The following is a 16,049-nucleotide window of genomic DNA, read 5'->3' on the forward strand; positions in this document are numbered from 1 at the left end:
TAGGTTACCTTCGTGGCACAAATGGCCTTTTATCCATTTTGACAGATATCCCAACACTGATCTTGTCTGGGAAGATAACTTTTTGACAGTTATCCATGCTCTGGTAACCTCCTGGTTAGATTCCCATGATGGCTTATATGTGGGGCTGCCTTTGAAAATGGTCTGGAAACTCCAGATAACCTCAGGTCAATGAGGTTGCCCGTGTAGGCTACATCATCTGAACTGGCTTCCAATCTGGGCCTAGTTCAGAGCTTGAATTAACTTTTAAATCACTAATTGGCATGTGGGCAGATTACCTAATAGATGTCCTCCTCTTGCATATACCTTCCTAGATCTTGAGATTCTCATTGGAGTTTTCATGGTTCAAGTTCCCCTGTTTAAAGAGGTGAGGCGGATGAGGACCTGTTTGATGATGGTGGTGCTCCAATTGTGGAATACTCTCCCTAATGAGGCACCAACCTTAATATCCTCTTGGCACCAGGTGAAGAACTTTACATTCTCCCAGGTGAAGTTTCTTGGCCTTTAAGCAGATTATTTCTGCTGGGTTTTAAATGCTGTATGTGCCAGTTTTTAAACCGGGAATTGAATTGATTGATTTTTAATGTTTTAATACGTTAATGCTTTTGCTGTAGATTATCTGAACTTGGTGAGACCTGCCAATGGTCTTTGGTCAGCAAATATCCTCAAGGAAACCAATCAAGTAATTTCCATGAGTTATTCAATATTGTCTCTTAGCCATGCTTGTTGTTCCTGGTTCTGATCACTGTTGCTGTTAGCATTAGCATTGTTGTTAATGTGGGGGTGTGTGGTTGCTATCACACCAACTGCCAGGCACAGACTTGCAAGCGGAATTGTCCTGTCTTCAATGGCTTACTAATCAAAGCTGCTTGCAAAGTACATTCTGCAATGTCATTTCCATGTGATGCCCTCACCCTTCATTTGCAGACAACTCTCAGGAAGTTGCCTGTCAGTAGAAGGGGGTTGATGAGCATCCCAGGGGGGCTCAGGACCAACTATTTAAGAGGTAGATGCCTGGTCCACTTCTCCCCTGAGCCCTTCAGGCAGGCTGAGGGTGGCAGAAACACTCCTCCTGTCCCTCTGTGCTTGTGACCCCATCATATTGGAGCACCTACTGTATATATATCAGTAGACTATTAACTGACTCAGTCTACTGAACGACTTTCTGTACAAACTCATTCAATGCAGTGCATTTCTTCAAATACATGTGGGGTGGTGGTCTAGTCATTTTCTGCAGAAAACAATGGTAGAGTTTATTTATTTAAAACAGGAATGAGGCCTGTGGGCTGAATGTGGACCTCCAGATCACTGTGTTCAGGCCTTGGGACTCTCCTCAGGCCATTGTCTCAGGCTGCACCCCCTGGCCAAATGCCTTTCCTGGTTTTAATATGTCCCTGAACTGTGATAATGTTTCTTGCTTGGGTGGAGCTGTGTGTGGGTCAAAAACTGACTTTTGCATGACTGGAATGTAACCTACTTACTCAAATGAGGGCCATACCCATTGTACTGCCCACTTTGGCCTCCCCAATGTTTCGCTTCTGGACCCACCCACCAGTGGTTGCCCAGGAGGGAATGTAGCCCAGGGGTCAAATCCATCACAGATCTAAAATATTTCCATCCCACCTTTCTTTATTTTACGAACAGCTCACAAGCAAGAGCCATTAAATGACACCTGTAAATGGTGAATACATTTTATAGCTTATGAGGGTGGGCAAATTAAGAAATATATAAAGAAATGCCCTTCACCCCCCCCCCCTTTTCCAATTTAACTTTGTAACTATCCAAGAACAGTCATTTGGACCTTGCTAAATCTCGCTTCCACAAAGAAATCTCTTACTCATCACCCTTGGCATTTGAAATGGTATCTTTGCCTTTTTTTTAAGTGAAAGTGATATCTCTCCAAGAGAAGGAAAGATTGCATTAAATAATTCAACTGCATTATGCTAACCGCTTGAAGAAGACATGCAGCTATTCTTTCAGCCTTGGTGTAATCTCACCTTTCTGCTTCAGATTACAATGCTATCCTAGGAGTGAGCCCCACTGAATTCAGCGGGCCTTGCTTCTGAGTAAACATGCATAGAATTAGACATTGTCTCCACCACAACTCTAGTACAGCTGTACCTACACGATAGCCATAGCATCAGCTTTCTCACTGGGCAAAGAGTTTGTCAGCAATTCACAAAATGAGTAGCTAGCAAGCCAGGTAAAGCTGTGGTCCAGGGGTGGGGAACCTGCGGCTCTATCAGATGTTGTTGGGCTCTAGATCTCATCATGCCTGACCACTGGCCATGCTGCTTGAGGCAACATCTGGAGAACCACAGGTTCCCATTCCTGCTCTAGCCTTTGGCAATTCATCTGCATCTCTCTCTGTTCTTCCATTCAACAACTGTCACCAACAGGGCTCTCTTTCACATTCAGAATTTCAGAATGTGGTGTCCAGACCCTCCAAGGGTCCCTATTTTCCGGGGACAGTTCTGGATTTACAGAAGCTGTCTCTGTTTCTAATTTGATCCTGGAATGCTCCGCTTTTCCTTAGGACATCCCTATTTTCATTGGAGAAATGGGTATGGAGTTATGAGACTCCTGAGTCAAGGAGATAAGTATACAACCTTTAGACGACATCTGAAGGCAGCTCTGTATAGGGAAGTTTTTAAAAAAATGTTTGACGTTTTATTATATTTTTATATAAGTTGGAAGCTGCCCAGAGTGGCTGGGGCAACCCAGTCACATGGATAGTGTAATAATAATAATAATAATAATAATAATAATAATAATAATAATAATAGTAGTAATAACAGAATAAAGGTAAAGGTACCCCTGCCCGTACGGGCCAGTCGTGTCCGACTCTAGGGTTGTGCGCTCATCTCACTTAAGAGGCCGGGAGCCAGCGCTGTCCGAGGACACTTCTGGGTCACGTGGCCAGCGTGACGAAGCTGCTCTGGCGAGCCAGCACAGCACACGGAAAAGCCGTTTACCTTCCCGCTATAAAGCGGTACCTATTTATCTACTTGCACTTAGGGGTGCTTTCGAACTGCTAGGTGGGCAGGAGCTAGGACCGAAAGACGGGAGCTCACCCTGCCGCGGGGATTCGAACCGCCGACCATACGATTGGCAAGTCCTAGGCACTGAGGTTTTACCCACAGTGCCACCCGCGTCCCTAATAACAGAATAGGATGTCCCTATTTTCATTGGAAAAATGTTGAAGGGTATGGGTCTCTATGCCTTGCAACTTCTTCAATTATTTGGCATTCATGTCTTAAATCTGTTTGACCAAATTGTGCATTACACCACAGGGAGCAATGCACAACTAAAGCTTCTTTCATTGCTCTTAAAAACACTTCTCTGCCTCTAATTCTTGGTTTAAACTCAACACTCTTTTCAGAGCCAGTGGATTTTTGGGGAGATAGCTCCCTCATGTGGTAACAACACAGGACTCTTTATCTGCTATTCTCTATACATATGCAAAAAGCAAGGCGAAACTATTATATTGACTAGGTTATCTCAATTTCAATTAATTTTGTGCAATTACCAAAATACAATCACTTCTTGTTTTTCAGATGCCGAAGGCAAACTGCTGGCCAAGAATCATTATGCTCTTATAGCTCAACAGTGCATTTTTGGATCCATGCCACACTGCCTAACCTTTTTACTCCTGAGATGGAAGAGGAGGGGGGAGGATTCCATAAAGTTCACATAAACATACTCTCTCTCTCTCTCTCTCTCTCTCTCTCTCTCTCTCTCTCTCTCTCTCTCTCTTCAATGAAGAAGTTCACTAAATTAAGCTCTGGCCAGACTCACTGGTGGCAGAATGAATGCTCCAAATCATCATTAGGTTAGTGGTTTCCATGAAACACGGGAATAATTTATCCGGGCAACAAAGACATAAATAAAACATGGAACCTATTATAGAAAAGGTCTAGGGAACATCAAGGGTAAACAATGCAAAGCTTTATAAACGCCTCTCGAGATTTGATTAATATGTCTTACATTCCTAAAACCACTTTCCCCTATATAGCATCCTATTAATTAATATATGGCTCAGGGAACTTAAGGACATCTGTCTACAAAAATCATAGATGGTTAAGGACAATATAGAATGCTGATGTCTACCAAGATATTTTCCATGGCAGAATAAGTGGTGGTGGTTGCTGGGTTGCCATATGTCCTCTTTTCCCAGGACATGTCCTCTTTTTCATGAGTAGAGTTGTCATAGTGATCCATAGTTAAAAGTAGAAGTCGGCAAATGTGTCCTCTTTTTTGCTGTTCAAAATATGGCTACCCTAAAATCCATAACAAGCTGAACATACTATAAAAGAGGGTTGTGGCATGTTCTAGGGGCAACTCGCAATGAAGCTCACCCATGCTTCCTGCTGCTATTAGGCCCTGCCAATTCTCTAGACCACCAGCAGGAACAGCAACACCCCCTTTGCAACCAGTAACAGAAAGACAATACCCATAAGCATCATTTTTAGGTTAGCATCTTGCAGCCTATGAGCCCTCCCTGTTGCTGTGGACAAACCTCTCTTCATAGGGATGTTCGAGGGATTGTAGATTGATACTCAGTCATTGACTTTTGCACTTCCTCAAAGTTCCAGTGCAGTTCTTAGCTCAAAAATGTAGCAAAGTACATTTGAAACACACACACACATGCTTTTTGAGAGATAATACATTTAGAAACGTGTATTTTGAGAGCTTAGAATACACATAGAAATAGGCATGTAAAGGTGAATTTTCATGCAGATTTTGTTTCTGAAAAACAGTGCAAATTAATGCAGAAACAAGGTGGAATGGATTTATGGATGAATATATGCAATAGTGGTACCAACCAGAAATAAGTCTGGATCACCAAGCCTTTCACCCTTGCTGTGCAAAGACTGGTGCCTACTCCTTGGTTGGTTGGTTGGTTGGTTGGTTGAGTCCCTCATGCCACTGCAATGGACCCCTTCCTAGCCAGAATAACATATGTACAACCTGCTTCATCAGGCCAATGGCCCATCTATGTGAATGGCTATGAGGCATGAAGGCCGCTCTCCGCAAGTCGCTTTCCACCTGGCCTAGGGGGCGATGCCCACACTCTCCAGCTCTACAAAAGAGGCTCCTCATGAGGCCGGAGGAACATCACCCAGCTATAGTTTTATTGATTTAATGCTGTACACTGCTTTGAGGTTTTTATTAAAAATATAAAGCGGTATAGAAATTTTAAAAATAAAATAAATAAATCTAGTCCAGTATCCTGTTCCCACAGTGGCCAACCAGATACCTGTGGGAAACCTGCAAGCAGGACCTGAGGACAAATCACTCTCTCCTCCCATGGCTTCCAGCAACTAGTACTCAGAAACTTACTGCCTTCAACCATGGAGGCGGAGCATATAGCCATCATTGCTGGATATCCATGAAGGGTCTAAGATGTCATGGATGGGAAGAGATCTGCCAGGTTGCAGCTCCCTACTTATGGGTTGAATATTTCTGTGGCACTTCCTCTGGTGGGCTACCTTGCATACACAGGAATGGATCCACCGGAAGAAGGTTCGTTTCAGTTCCCAAGTTTTCTGCACACTCCTCTGTAAGACGTACATATAATATCAAAGGATATAAGATTGCACCTTCATCCATTAGATTAGAGATGGGAACCTCTGGCCCATCAGATGTTGCTAGAAGACAAATCACATCAGTCCCAGGCAGCATGGCCAATGACCATGGGTGATGGGGGATATAGTGTGGCATCAACTGTGGGACCAAATATTATCCACCCCTACATTACATCTATATCGGAACATGGACAATGGGAGGTATAGCATCCAGGGAGGACATAATAGTGGGATAGGTCCAGCAAGCACGGCCACACTCTCATTTGTTGTTTGTGTGAAAATAAGCAGTGAACAGGGATATTTGTCTCTGAGCCTGGATGTTCCATTTAGTTCTAATGGCCATCAGCTGTAACCTCCAATAATTTATTTGATGTTCTTTTGAAGCCCTCTGAGCCAACATTTGGTGGCAGAGAATTTGATACATTAATGACACTGTGTATGTGTAGAAGTATCATCCTCAGCATATCTTGAATATGGTATCCATTAAATTCACTGGGTGACCCACATAATGTTTTTAGGAGAGTTCACACGAGCCCCGCCACCCCCCCAATAAATGTTCACAAATGCTTAAAGAGGATAACAGGGCTGGGTCTACTGGCCACTCCTCCTCCATAATGAAGCATGCACCACCATGCCTAAGCATGTACCAGCCATACATCTATTTGTACATGTATGGGATCACTTGCTGCTGAATGTGTGTCTGGAGAGGGCATTGCTGTTGTGTGTGATCACGGCACAGAACAATCCCATCAGAGCACAAGGGTTATTGCTTGAACCCTCTGAATGCACCAGCCTAGTTTAGCTGACTTAACTAAAAGCCACGGAATCATATTTCTGTGGAATAAAAGATAAAAAGTACAGAATTGATTTTATTTTAAGGTTTGCAGTCCTGTAATGTAGCATGCAACTGATGAATGTTTTGTGAGTTTGGCTTTGATAGTCCGGTTACACGGGGACTATTTGTTTCTTTTGCTACCCTTTGGAAGTGTTGCATTCCTTTGCTTCTTACCTTAAAAAAAGAAAAAGTCTTAACTGTTAATAGAATTCTTTTGCCATTGAATGAAAAATTACATTTGACTTGACAGCTTGAAGATGCTCTATGCAGAACCAAGGACATGCAAGGAGCATTTCTGAAGGTGTGTATCATCATCATCATCATCATTATAATAATAATAATAATTCGGTATTATATTTTCAAGCACAGTATTTACTTGCAATAAGGAATCCAGTAAAGCAATGGTGCTATAAGAAGCATCTCTCAAAAGATACACCTACTCAGCACATTCTGATCCTCTGTGCTCATGTCACATTCCGATCCACATAGGCACACAGCCTGTTATGCCTATGATGTGATGTTCCCCTTTTCCTCTTTCTAGTCCACCATAGACTGACATACCCCTGTCTCAAATGTCCTTGCAATTTCAGGGTGTTTACTAGATGACCCAAGCATGCTTTTCAGGAACACAACACTGAAAACAAGACCTTCCACTCTGCATATGCTGTATGCAAAGATCCTGTTTTATTAGTTCCATCAAATAATCATATTACGTTGAACTGGCAATATCACAAACAACTCCATATGCCTTTCTATACTTTGTCTGCAAAGCACTAATGAAGGCATTGGCTTCGGCTTAATATTGTAAGCTGGAGTCCCCCTCCCCCACTTTTCCTCTCATTGTGCCATGAGAATAGGTCTTTCGCATACTTGCATGTAATGTGCAGTAACATTAGAAGCCTGCTTTTCATACTGTGCATGTTTGCATGAGCAAATGCTTTTAAGGGCTGATAGACACACAGAGACACAAATCAGGTGGTACAACATTCCTGGGGGTGTACTATTTCAGGCTGCAGGCAGGGGAATCATATATCGAACAGCCTTCCCCTCCTTAAAAAAAATTCCCATGTACACTTAAAATTAGTCTGTCAGGGAAAGGATTCTTGCTTCATTTCTTCCTGAAGTGTAGCTTTATATGGGAAATTTGCTGAATCTGTTCCTGCCCTGTGTGATGTGAGTGTGATGGGTGTTTCCTTGTTTTTGCCATGGTTGCTGTAAAATGTATTGGGTTTTCTTCTGAATCTGGTGCATACACCAATTATACATTCACAGCCATTCACTATAGACCTAATCGGTACTGATTTTGTGATGACAACACACAATTTCCCCCCTGCATGTTGGTAACAACTCGGGCACCTTCTACTTATGTTTGCCGTGGAGATTTGCAAAGCACACTAATGCGACCTGACTGCTGTTGTGCTGTGTGCTTTTAGCGCAGTGCAGATTATTCAGCTTTGTGTACATGTGTGTGTCTGTGTGTAGAAAGGCACCTCTTACCTGTTGTGACAACTAGGATTGGACTGTTCAGTCTAATTTGGGTTGGTTGCACTTCTGTAATTTTTCTGAGTCAGCCTTGTCCTGTTTCTGCTGCAATGTGCAGACTTCAGACACCCCCTTCTCCACATAAAAGTATTTACTCATTCTTATGTGGCTTCAAGGGCTGTCTTTCAAATTCTTCCTCCTCCTCCTCCTCCTCCTCCTCCTCCTCCTCCTCTTCTTCTTCTTCTTCACCACCACCACCACCACCACCACCACCACCAAAAAGTAGGTGACTGCTGTTGTGTGAAGTAGTAAAGGACTCATCCCTTCTAGGAACATTGGGTAAAATGACCGTTAGGTCCAGTTGTGGATGACTCTGGAGTTGCAGCGCTCATCTCACTTTATTGGCTGAGGGAGCTGGCGTACAGCTTCTGGGTCCTGTGACCAGCATGACTAAGCCGCTTCTGGCGAACCAGAGCAGCACATGGAAATGCCGTTTACCTTCCCGCCGAAGCGGTACCTATTTATCTACTTCCACTTTGATGTGCTTTCGAACTGCTAGGTTGGCAGGAGCAGGGACTGAGCAAAGGGAGCTCACCCCGTTGTGGGGATTCGAACCACCGACCTTCTGATCGGCAAGCCCTAGGCTCTGTGGTTTAGACCACAGTGCCACCTGCGTTCCTATAGGAACATTGGGTAGGATTCAGCTAATGGTCAGTGGCAGCCCTACACAAGGACTTCCGCTTTTACAATTTGACTTCCCCCCTCTCCTGCCCCTATGTGCCCTCTCTGATTGGGCCAGTGGGATCATGAGAACCCCTATAAGTGCAGCAGGAGGAGAGGGCTGATGGTGATGCCTGGCAAGCAACCTGCTTCCTTTGACAGAACAATCCCTTAGTCCTCCCATTGTATTTATTTTATTTATTTTCAAGAATATTTCTAACCCAACAACTCATTAAAAAATATCAGGGCAATGTAGAGTAGAAACATTCATAAAACAAAACCATACCATGCAGAACAAATGACAAACACTGACTCAAATTAATTCTTTACAAATTCTTGGCAAAACAAATCCATTTTCAATCCACAAAGAAATATCTGGATTGTAGGTGCCTGTCTGATTTCCATAGGAACAGTATTTCAAATTACTGGTGCCACTATGCTAAAAGCCATGGTCTTGTGTAGAAACTAAACACATAAGAGATGACTGTGAGGCAGTCAGGAGGGCAATTGGATGGGTTGTTATTTGCATCCTTTTCTTTAATGAAACAGGTTGGAAGGGCGTTAAAATGGTTTCACAAAGTGGATCTCTTGACATGTGGAAGAAATCTTTCCATTTGTTATCATTTCAGTTCCATAATACATCCATTAACTATTGCACTTTTGTTCACTAGAGTACCAAACCAGCGCCTGAGTGTGATGACATAGGTTGCTTGTAAAAAGCGTATATCTTTTCTTCTAGTAATTCTTTGCCTAATGCATATTTTAAGAAATCATTTTATAGGTAACTTGATGTAATGTCTGGATCTGATGAATCTGAAGCAATGGACCATCTCCACCAACCCTGAGCAGTTTGCGTAGATTCCCTCTTGTACCAGCATGCTTGGGGAGCTGTCCAACAAGGCAACAGCAGAAAATGGAGGTCCAAGTCAAAGGATACTGTATCAGCAGGGAAGCTGTCCAGAGCCAGACAAAACAAAAGGAGCTGTGCAGAAGTCATTACTGGGCCAACAGAGAGGCAGTAACTGAATAGTTTTATGTAATGCATTTATTAATAACAGTTGCAAACCACCCTATATCATTTGATATCATAGCTGACACAATACCTACACAACCAACATCTACTAGAGGTGCAGCAATAAAACCGCTAGCACAATTGCAAAGCTAAGTAGGGTCCGGCAGGGTTTTAGATTGTGTGGAGAATTGCATGATGAAATTCCTGCATTGCAGGGGATTGGATGAGATGGCTCTCGTGGTCCCTTCCAGCTCTACATTTCTAAAATTTCTAAAATTACCTTAATGCAGCACAAGGCAGAGATGCTAAAATCAAGCTAAAGTATTTGAAGGCTGCAATAAACAAAAAATGCATTGTCCTGGCATGCAAGTGCCAGTCCAGCCTCTCCAGAGAGGAAGTTACATGACTGCAGAACTACAACTGAAAATAAAATGATGACGACAGCAACAACAACAATAACAAGGTTCCCAGGATGGTATATAGCAATATATTAAAATACAAAGATCAATACTGAAGCCATAAAGCCAATATATATCAAGAAAGCAAAATATTGAAATAAGGAAACAACAACCCACAATGTCCATGCAATCCAGCATTCAGTTTTCATGGGCTTGAAAAAACAAATGTATCTTAATCTAACATCTAAAACTGGATGAAGGAGGGGACAGTGCTCCAGGAGTGCATGAGACAGCAACAGTTTTTTTGCTGGTCCTGTGATCCCAACCTGTGAGACCATGAGTAGAGCCCTGGCATGAAACATACATTGATTGGTTCTTGCCTTCTGCCTCTCCTTCTGAATAGGGCTCTGAGAAAGGAGCTCTTGTCCTGAGAGATAAGTGCTCCATTTTCAGGTTGGGACTTTAGTTCAGGCACAGTGCCATCTCTGTCCTAAGGTCCTGGGATGATGCAGGAGGACAACAGCTATTATTATTGTTGTTGTTGTAGGTGCACACCTGATTTCTGATGCCCTTCTGTTAAAGCTGGATACTGCCCAGAGGCAGTTTCATAGAATCGTAGAGTTGGAAGGAACCATGAGGGTCATGTAGTCCAACTGTCTGCAAAGCAGGAATGGGTACACTATTATTTACTTATATTAAAATCTAAATTGACTGAGGATGACATCATTTCAGAGGGCAAAAACTAAATCCAAATTTGGAATGCACGCTCAGAAAATGACAACAAAAACCTCAACCCTCTCCAGTCAGCTACTCTGAAGATCGATGCATGTAATATTTTTGACCATTCACATCAAAAACATCTTGGAAAAATTACAAAAATCAGCTCTCCAATATCCAAATGTGTTTTGTTTCTTTAACCAAAAAGGGGTTGTAAACGATTAATCATATAATCAGTATGATAAATTGAATCATTAATCACAGAGTAAAATGGCTTTTAATTAGGTTTTTATTGCAGCTGTCTCTTTTTAGGGCATTTTAGTAATGATGACACTTTTGTAAGCAACCTATATATATATTTCCAATTTAGAATATGTGATTATGATGGGTTTTTGTCTGCGTCATTTGTATCTCCATTAAATATCAGCAATCACTATTTATCGGGAGACGTTCATGGGTATTACCTGTTGAAATGATTGGCAAAATGAATGCATTTCAGTGAGAGAATCATGGTGACAAGACAAAACCTTTAATAGTTGTGATAAAGATGGAAATATTTTCAGGTATAGGGATGAAAAAAAGACGGAGCTGCAAAAATCCTTTTTTTTACCCAACTATTAAAGGTCATTCTAATCATCAGAAGGACCTAGCGCTGTGCTTAGATCTGTCCTCCATTTTCATTTCTCTACCTCATTCTCAAGACACTTAATTTTAAGTTAGAATTTTGGTCAGTGTGGGATTTTGAGTTGTGGGTGGTCGAGAGTGGTATGTTTTTCTTTCTTTCTAGTAAACACTTCCTCCACACTCTGAAGCCTCCCCCATTCCCATGCTTCCTGATCTGAAAAACCCCCATGGGAGGCTGCAGGCCACCCAAGAAATGGTTTGTGGAACAAACAAAAAAACCCCACTTACCCTATGTCTACTTCAAAAATAAGGGAAGTGTTGCAAACACCTTCACCTCACCCGTGAAAATTTCACTAAAAATTTCTCCTTCTGAACCCACTCTCAGCATCCCATCCCCACGAGCGAAAGCATTAAGCAATGGTAGGTGGAACAAACTTGACCAACTTTCTGGGATTGAAAATTGGCCACAGCTTTATTGATTGTAGGTGTAGGTAAGCTTTGGCTTAGGCATTGGGTGTGTATCCTGCATCATGCTCTCACCCAATGGCTGAAGGTTGAACAGGGTCATGCCTGGTTATGGGCTACCTCAAGACATAGGTCAGCTAAGTTGCCCCCCACCCCGACTGCTGCTGGAAGTTCTGTGGCTTGTCTGCGCCTCCACTTGGCTTCTGAACAGAGACTTCCACTTAGACCCCTTTACCAGGGTATTCTGAGAGGTTGGGGGTGATGCACCAATTCATGCTGAATCTGGGATTCGACTAAAGATTCCACTCAATGCCTTACCCGCCTGAAGTTCTGATGTTTGCTATGAGGAAGGCAAAACCCTGCAGGCAAATTCCTTCCTGGTTCCGAACACAGCAACCATAGCAAGGTCATCATACAAGGTGCAAAAGGAAGCAAAACAAGGTTATCATGCTTGGTGCATAAAGAACAGCATATGTTTTGCTCTTCTGACGACTGACGAGCCAAAGTGCAGCCTGCTTTTATTCCCAGAGTGAAAACCACTCTGGTCCACCGCCAAAGCTCTGCCTCCTGAGAGGGCCCTTGTTGGCCAGATTCAAAATTGGAGTTTGACAGGGTATCCTGTGATCCCTTGCAGCTGATCAGGAATGACCCCAATGGCTGGCAACAAGGCGACAAGCTTTTCGACACCCTCCCCAGATGGCGGAACTGAAACCACCGCCCACCCTGGAATTGGGAGAGCAGCCATTGAAAAAAATCATCATGGAAATTGGTCAGCATTCTAGTGCAAATTTCTCCTACCACATTTTTTTTGTATAGTTTTCCCCTAATACAATGCACACTAATATGTGCATTTTATGCACATTTTCATCTAACATTTTTTTTTTTTGTTCACATTGGTTGGTTGGAGAACTGCAACACAAAATTCAGAGAAGCATGGAGATCTATGGTTAATTTTGTTTCAGTCCCAGCATTGTTCAAGAAGTATAAATTGGAATCACATTTTTCATCCATCCCTAGTTCACACCTACCAAAAGGTACAATGGTAGCACCAGCACGGTATTGTGTCTGGTCTGCCATATTGTTCCTGCTTAAAAGAGGAAGTGATGTCCCCATTCTCTCTTCGACTTTTATTGCCCAAAGCAAGAGCAGCATCACAAAACTGATGCTACAACCATTTCCTGAGGAAGAAAATGAGCATGCAATGAACTCAAAAGTTGTTTACTGCACACTTGAGACAAGCAATTGTTTATGGGCCTTCCTTGTAGTTTAGTTTTTAGGGTCAATAATAAATATTGCTGAGAGAGCCCGCACACTCTGAGAGGACAATCCATCAACATTTAATTTGGTAAGGGAGGCAAGCCATTAAAACAGCCTAGCAGTACTCATGAATAAGACAGAGTGTTGGGCTCCTCTATTAAATGTCAGGATAACATGAATGGGATTCTTTGTTATCTTAATAATTCTAATTAACTTTTGGTAATTATAGTGGCTACTCACCTAAAGTAATCTAATGGTCGTTGTTATTCCAGGTCATTATTTTCAGTAGACGGAACAAAAAGGAATAAAATACATTTTACGGCAAAACTACCCTGAAAGCCCTTTCTTATTAAATGCTTTCTTTTTAAGCAAAATTGTTGCTTGGTAAACTTCATCATTATATATCTGTATTTAAGAGCTACTGAGACAATCACACCATCTTTACAGCAATGTAACAATTTGCAAATACCTCATAAAACATTCAGTGTTTTCTCCCATTATTGATTACAGCCATGTATGTAGAGTATATATCCATTTTCTCTTCCACCGCCCCACTTCTTAGTCTTTATGGTGCTACTGTCTAGCTCTGATTTTCTACTTTGTTTTATTGGTGGGGATTAATCTAATTAACAACATAGCTCCAAATTCTGATATCCTTGCTAGGAAGAGATGCCTGAGGAATTCTATCTTTGCAAACTTTTCAAAAACTGGCCTGATCCACACCTCCCAAGAACAGCCTTTCCCAACCCGAAGTCATGTAATGTTTTGGACCATGATTCTCATCATCCCTGACAGAGGTGCCAACTTGCGAGGGGGATTGGGGTGTGTGATGTCATGCTTGTGACACCACACAGCAATGCGTGATGTAGTGTCAGGACTTCGGAAGGAGCCAGGGGGTGGAGCTGAATGCCATGGCAGTGCGGCGTCAATGGCTGGCAGCTCCTCCTCCGCTCTGGTGCTTGGCCGACTCCTCCTCTTGCTCCTGCCACTGCCACTGGTGGGGTCTGCTTCCATCCTCCTTCCTGTCTGGCAGGAAGAGGAGGAGCCAGCCACTGAAGCTGTGCCATGCTTGGCTCCAGGCTTGGCCTCCTCCGCCCCCTGATTTTTTTTTTAATATTGGGCCTGCCCGATGTTATTGCCCCCCCCAAAGGCTCAGCTGAGGTTGATGCAGGTTGTAGCCCAAAACATCTGGAGGGAATTGGAATGGACTGGATGTTCTTCCAAATAAATGTATGAATTAGACCTTCGCTGGATTTCAAACATCCGGAAGGTTCCTCGACTAAAAAAAAAAGAAAAGTATCAAAATAAGTTTAGAAATGCACATTTTTTAGAGCAACTACATTTAAACTACTATTTCAAATGTATTTAAATGAGATTTTTCATGTAAAGAAAAAGAAAATCCAGATTAATGCCGAAATAAGGTAGAATGGATTTATGATTGAACACATTCAACATGAACTGGAAAAAAATATTGATTTCCCTCCCCTCCCCACATTGAGAGCACAGAGACACTGTTGACCAAGGGCAGCAAAGGGGGTCCATGCACAGAAACAGGCTTGCCTGTGTGGATTGCCGTACTGGATGCCGTCCAATGCATGCAAAAGGATGATGTATATGTTTGTGACAACCCCATATCCAGTGCCTGGGGAGGAATGCATATTGTTAACCACATGCACACTATTAAGCAGATTGTTATCAGAGTCCTAGTGTCACCTGTAGCAATGCCAATTACTCACCTGGGGAGGGGGGAGGCTGATTAATGACACACTTCCTCTTTCATAACAAACAGGTGATCTGCAGTCGAAGCTGACAGTACTGACATCTTTTGGGGAGAATCTCAAGTTGTTGCCACCTCCCTGACTGCCCAGATGCGATCGGATGAATTGTTTTGAGCATAAAACCGATCTGGGGGCTCGGGTGCCAGAGACAAACTTGAGACTGTGAGTTGTAATGGATAATTATTGAAATGATTCGAATAGCTTAAGTGGGATCATTGTCTATTAAAAATTAATAATTATTATAAATAATTAAAAGAAAAATAATTGTCCCACCCCCCATGGATAATTGAAGTTAATTCTTCAAGGAGTTTTCAAGCTGGGAAAACATGATGACGTCTGTAATCCTTGAAAATGCAACTGTGCTATCTGTCCTGTACTGGTCTGAAAGAAGGCGATATTGAAACATTCTATGGCCGTTTTGAGTGTCTTCATTTTAAGGGATTAAAATTATTTCTGGGTAGCCAGCTGAGATGCCATGGCTGGGCCCCACTTAATCACATCCTCTTGGAGGCTGTAAGAGATTCCATACTCATTACTATTATTCTTATTTTTAATTCTACCCCCACTATTGAAAGCAGTATGACTCTAAATATCAGTTGGTGAGGAAACTCAAGTCCTGCTTTCAGGCATCCCATAGGCATGTGGTTGGGCACTGTGATGGGCTTTTGGTCTGACTCTTCTCATGTTACACACACACACAATTTTTATTACATTATCTGATTTATCTGATTATCATTATCATTATCTGATTTCAAAATATTCATTTAAACAACTTTAAATCAATGACTTCCCTTCTTCTCTTTCCGTGGTACATTTTGCTTACCATACATCCCTGCATATTTTACATAAACTAAACCATTCAGTAATCCATTGTTACATCCATCAAAATTTATTTTCACTGAATTTATCTTAACGCTACCAGCGTTTTTAAATGAACACATCTTCCAGTCTTCTTTAAACATACATTCCTCTTGTTCTCTTATTCTATACTGGGAATAATTCAGAGGGAAATTCCCAGGACTCTTCTCATGTTCTTAAACAAAATTTATAGACCATTTGATTAAAAAAGGAAATCTCTATCATCTATCTATCTATCAATCATCTATCTATCTATATCTATCATCTATCTATCTATCTATCTATCTATCTATCTAT

The sequence above is a fragment of the Podarcis filfolensis genome (genome assembly GCF_964270895.1).
Source record: "Podarcis filfolensis genome assembly, chromosome: 1".
Lineage (NCBI taxonomy): Eukaryota > Metazoa > Chordata > Lepidosauria > Squamata > Lacertidae > Podarcis > Podarcis filfolensis.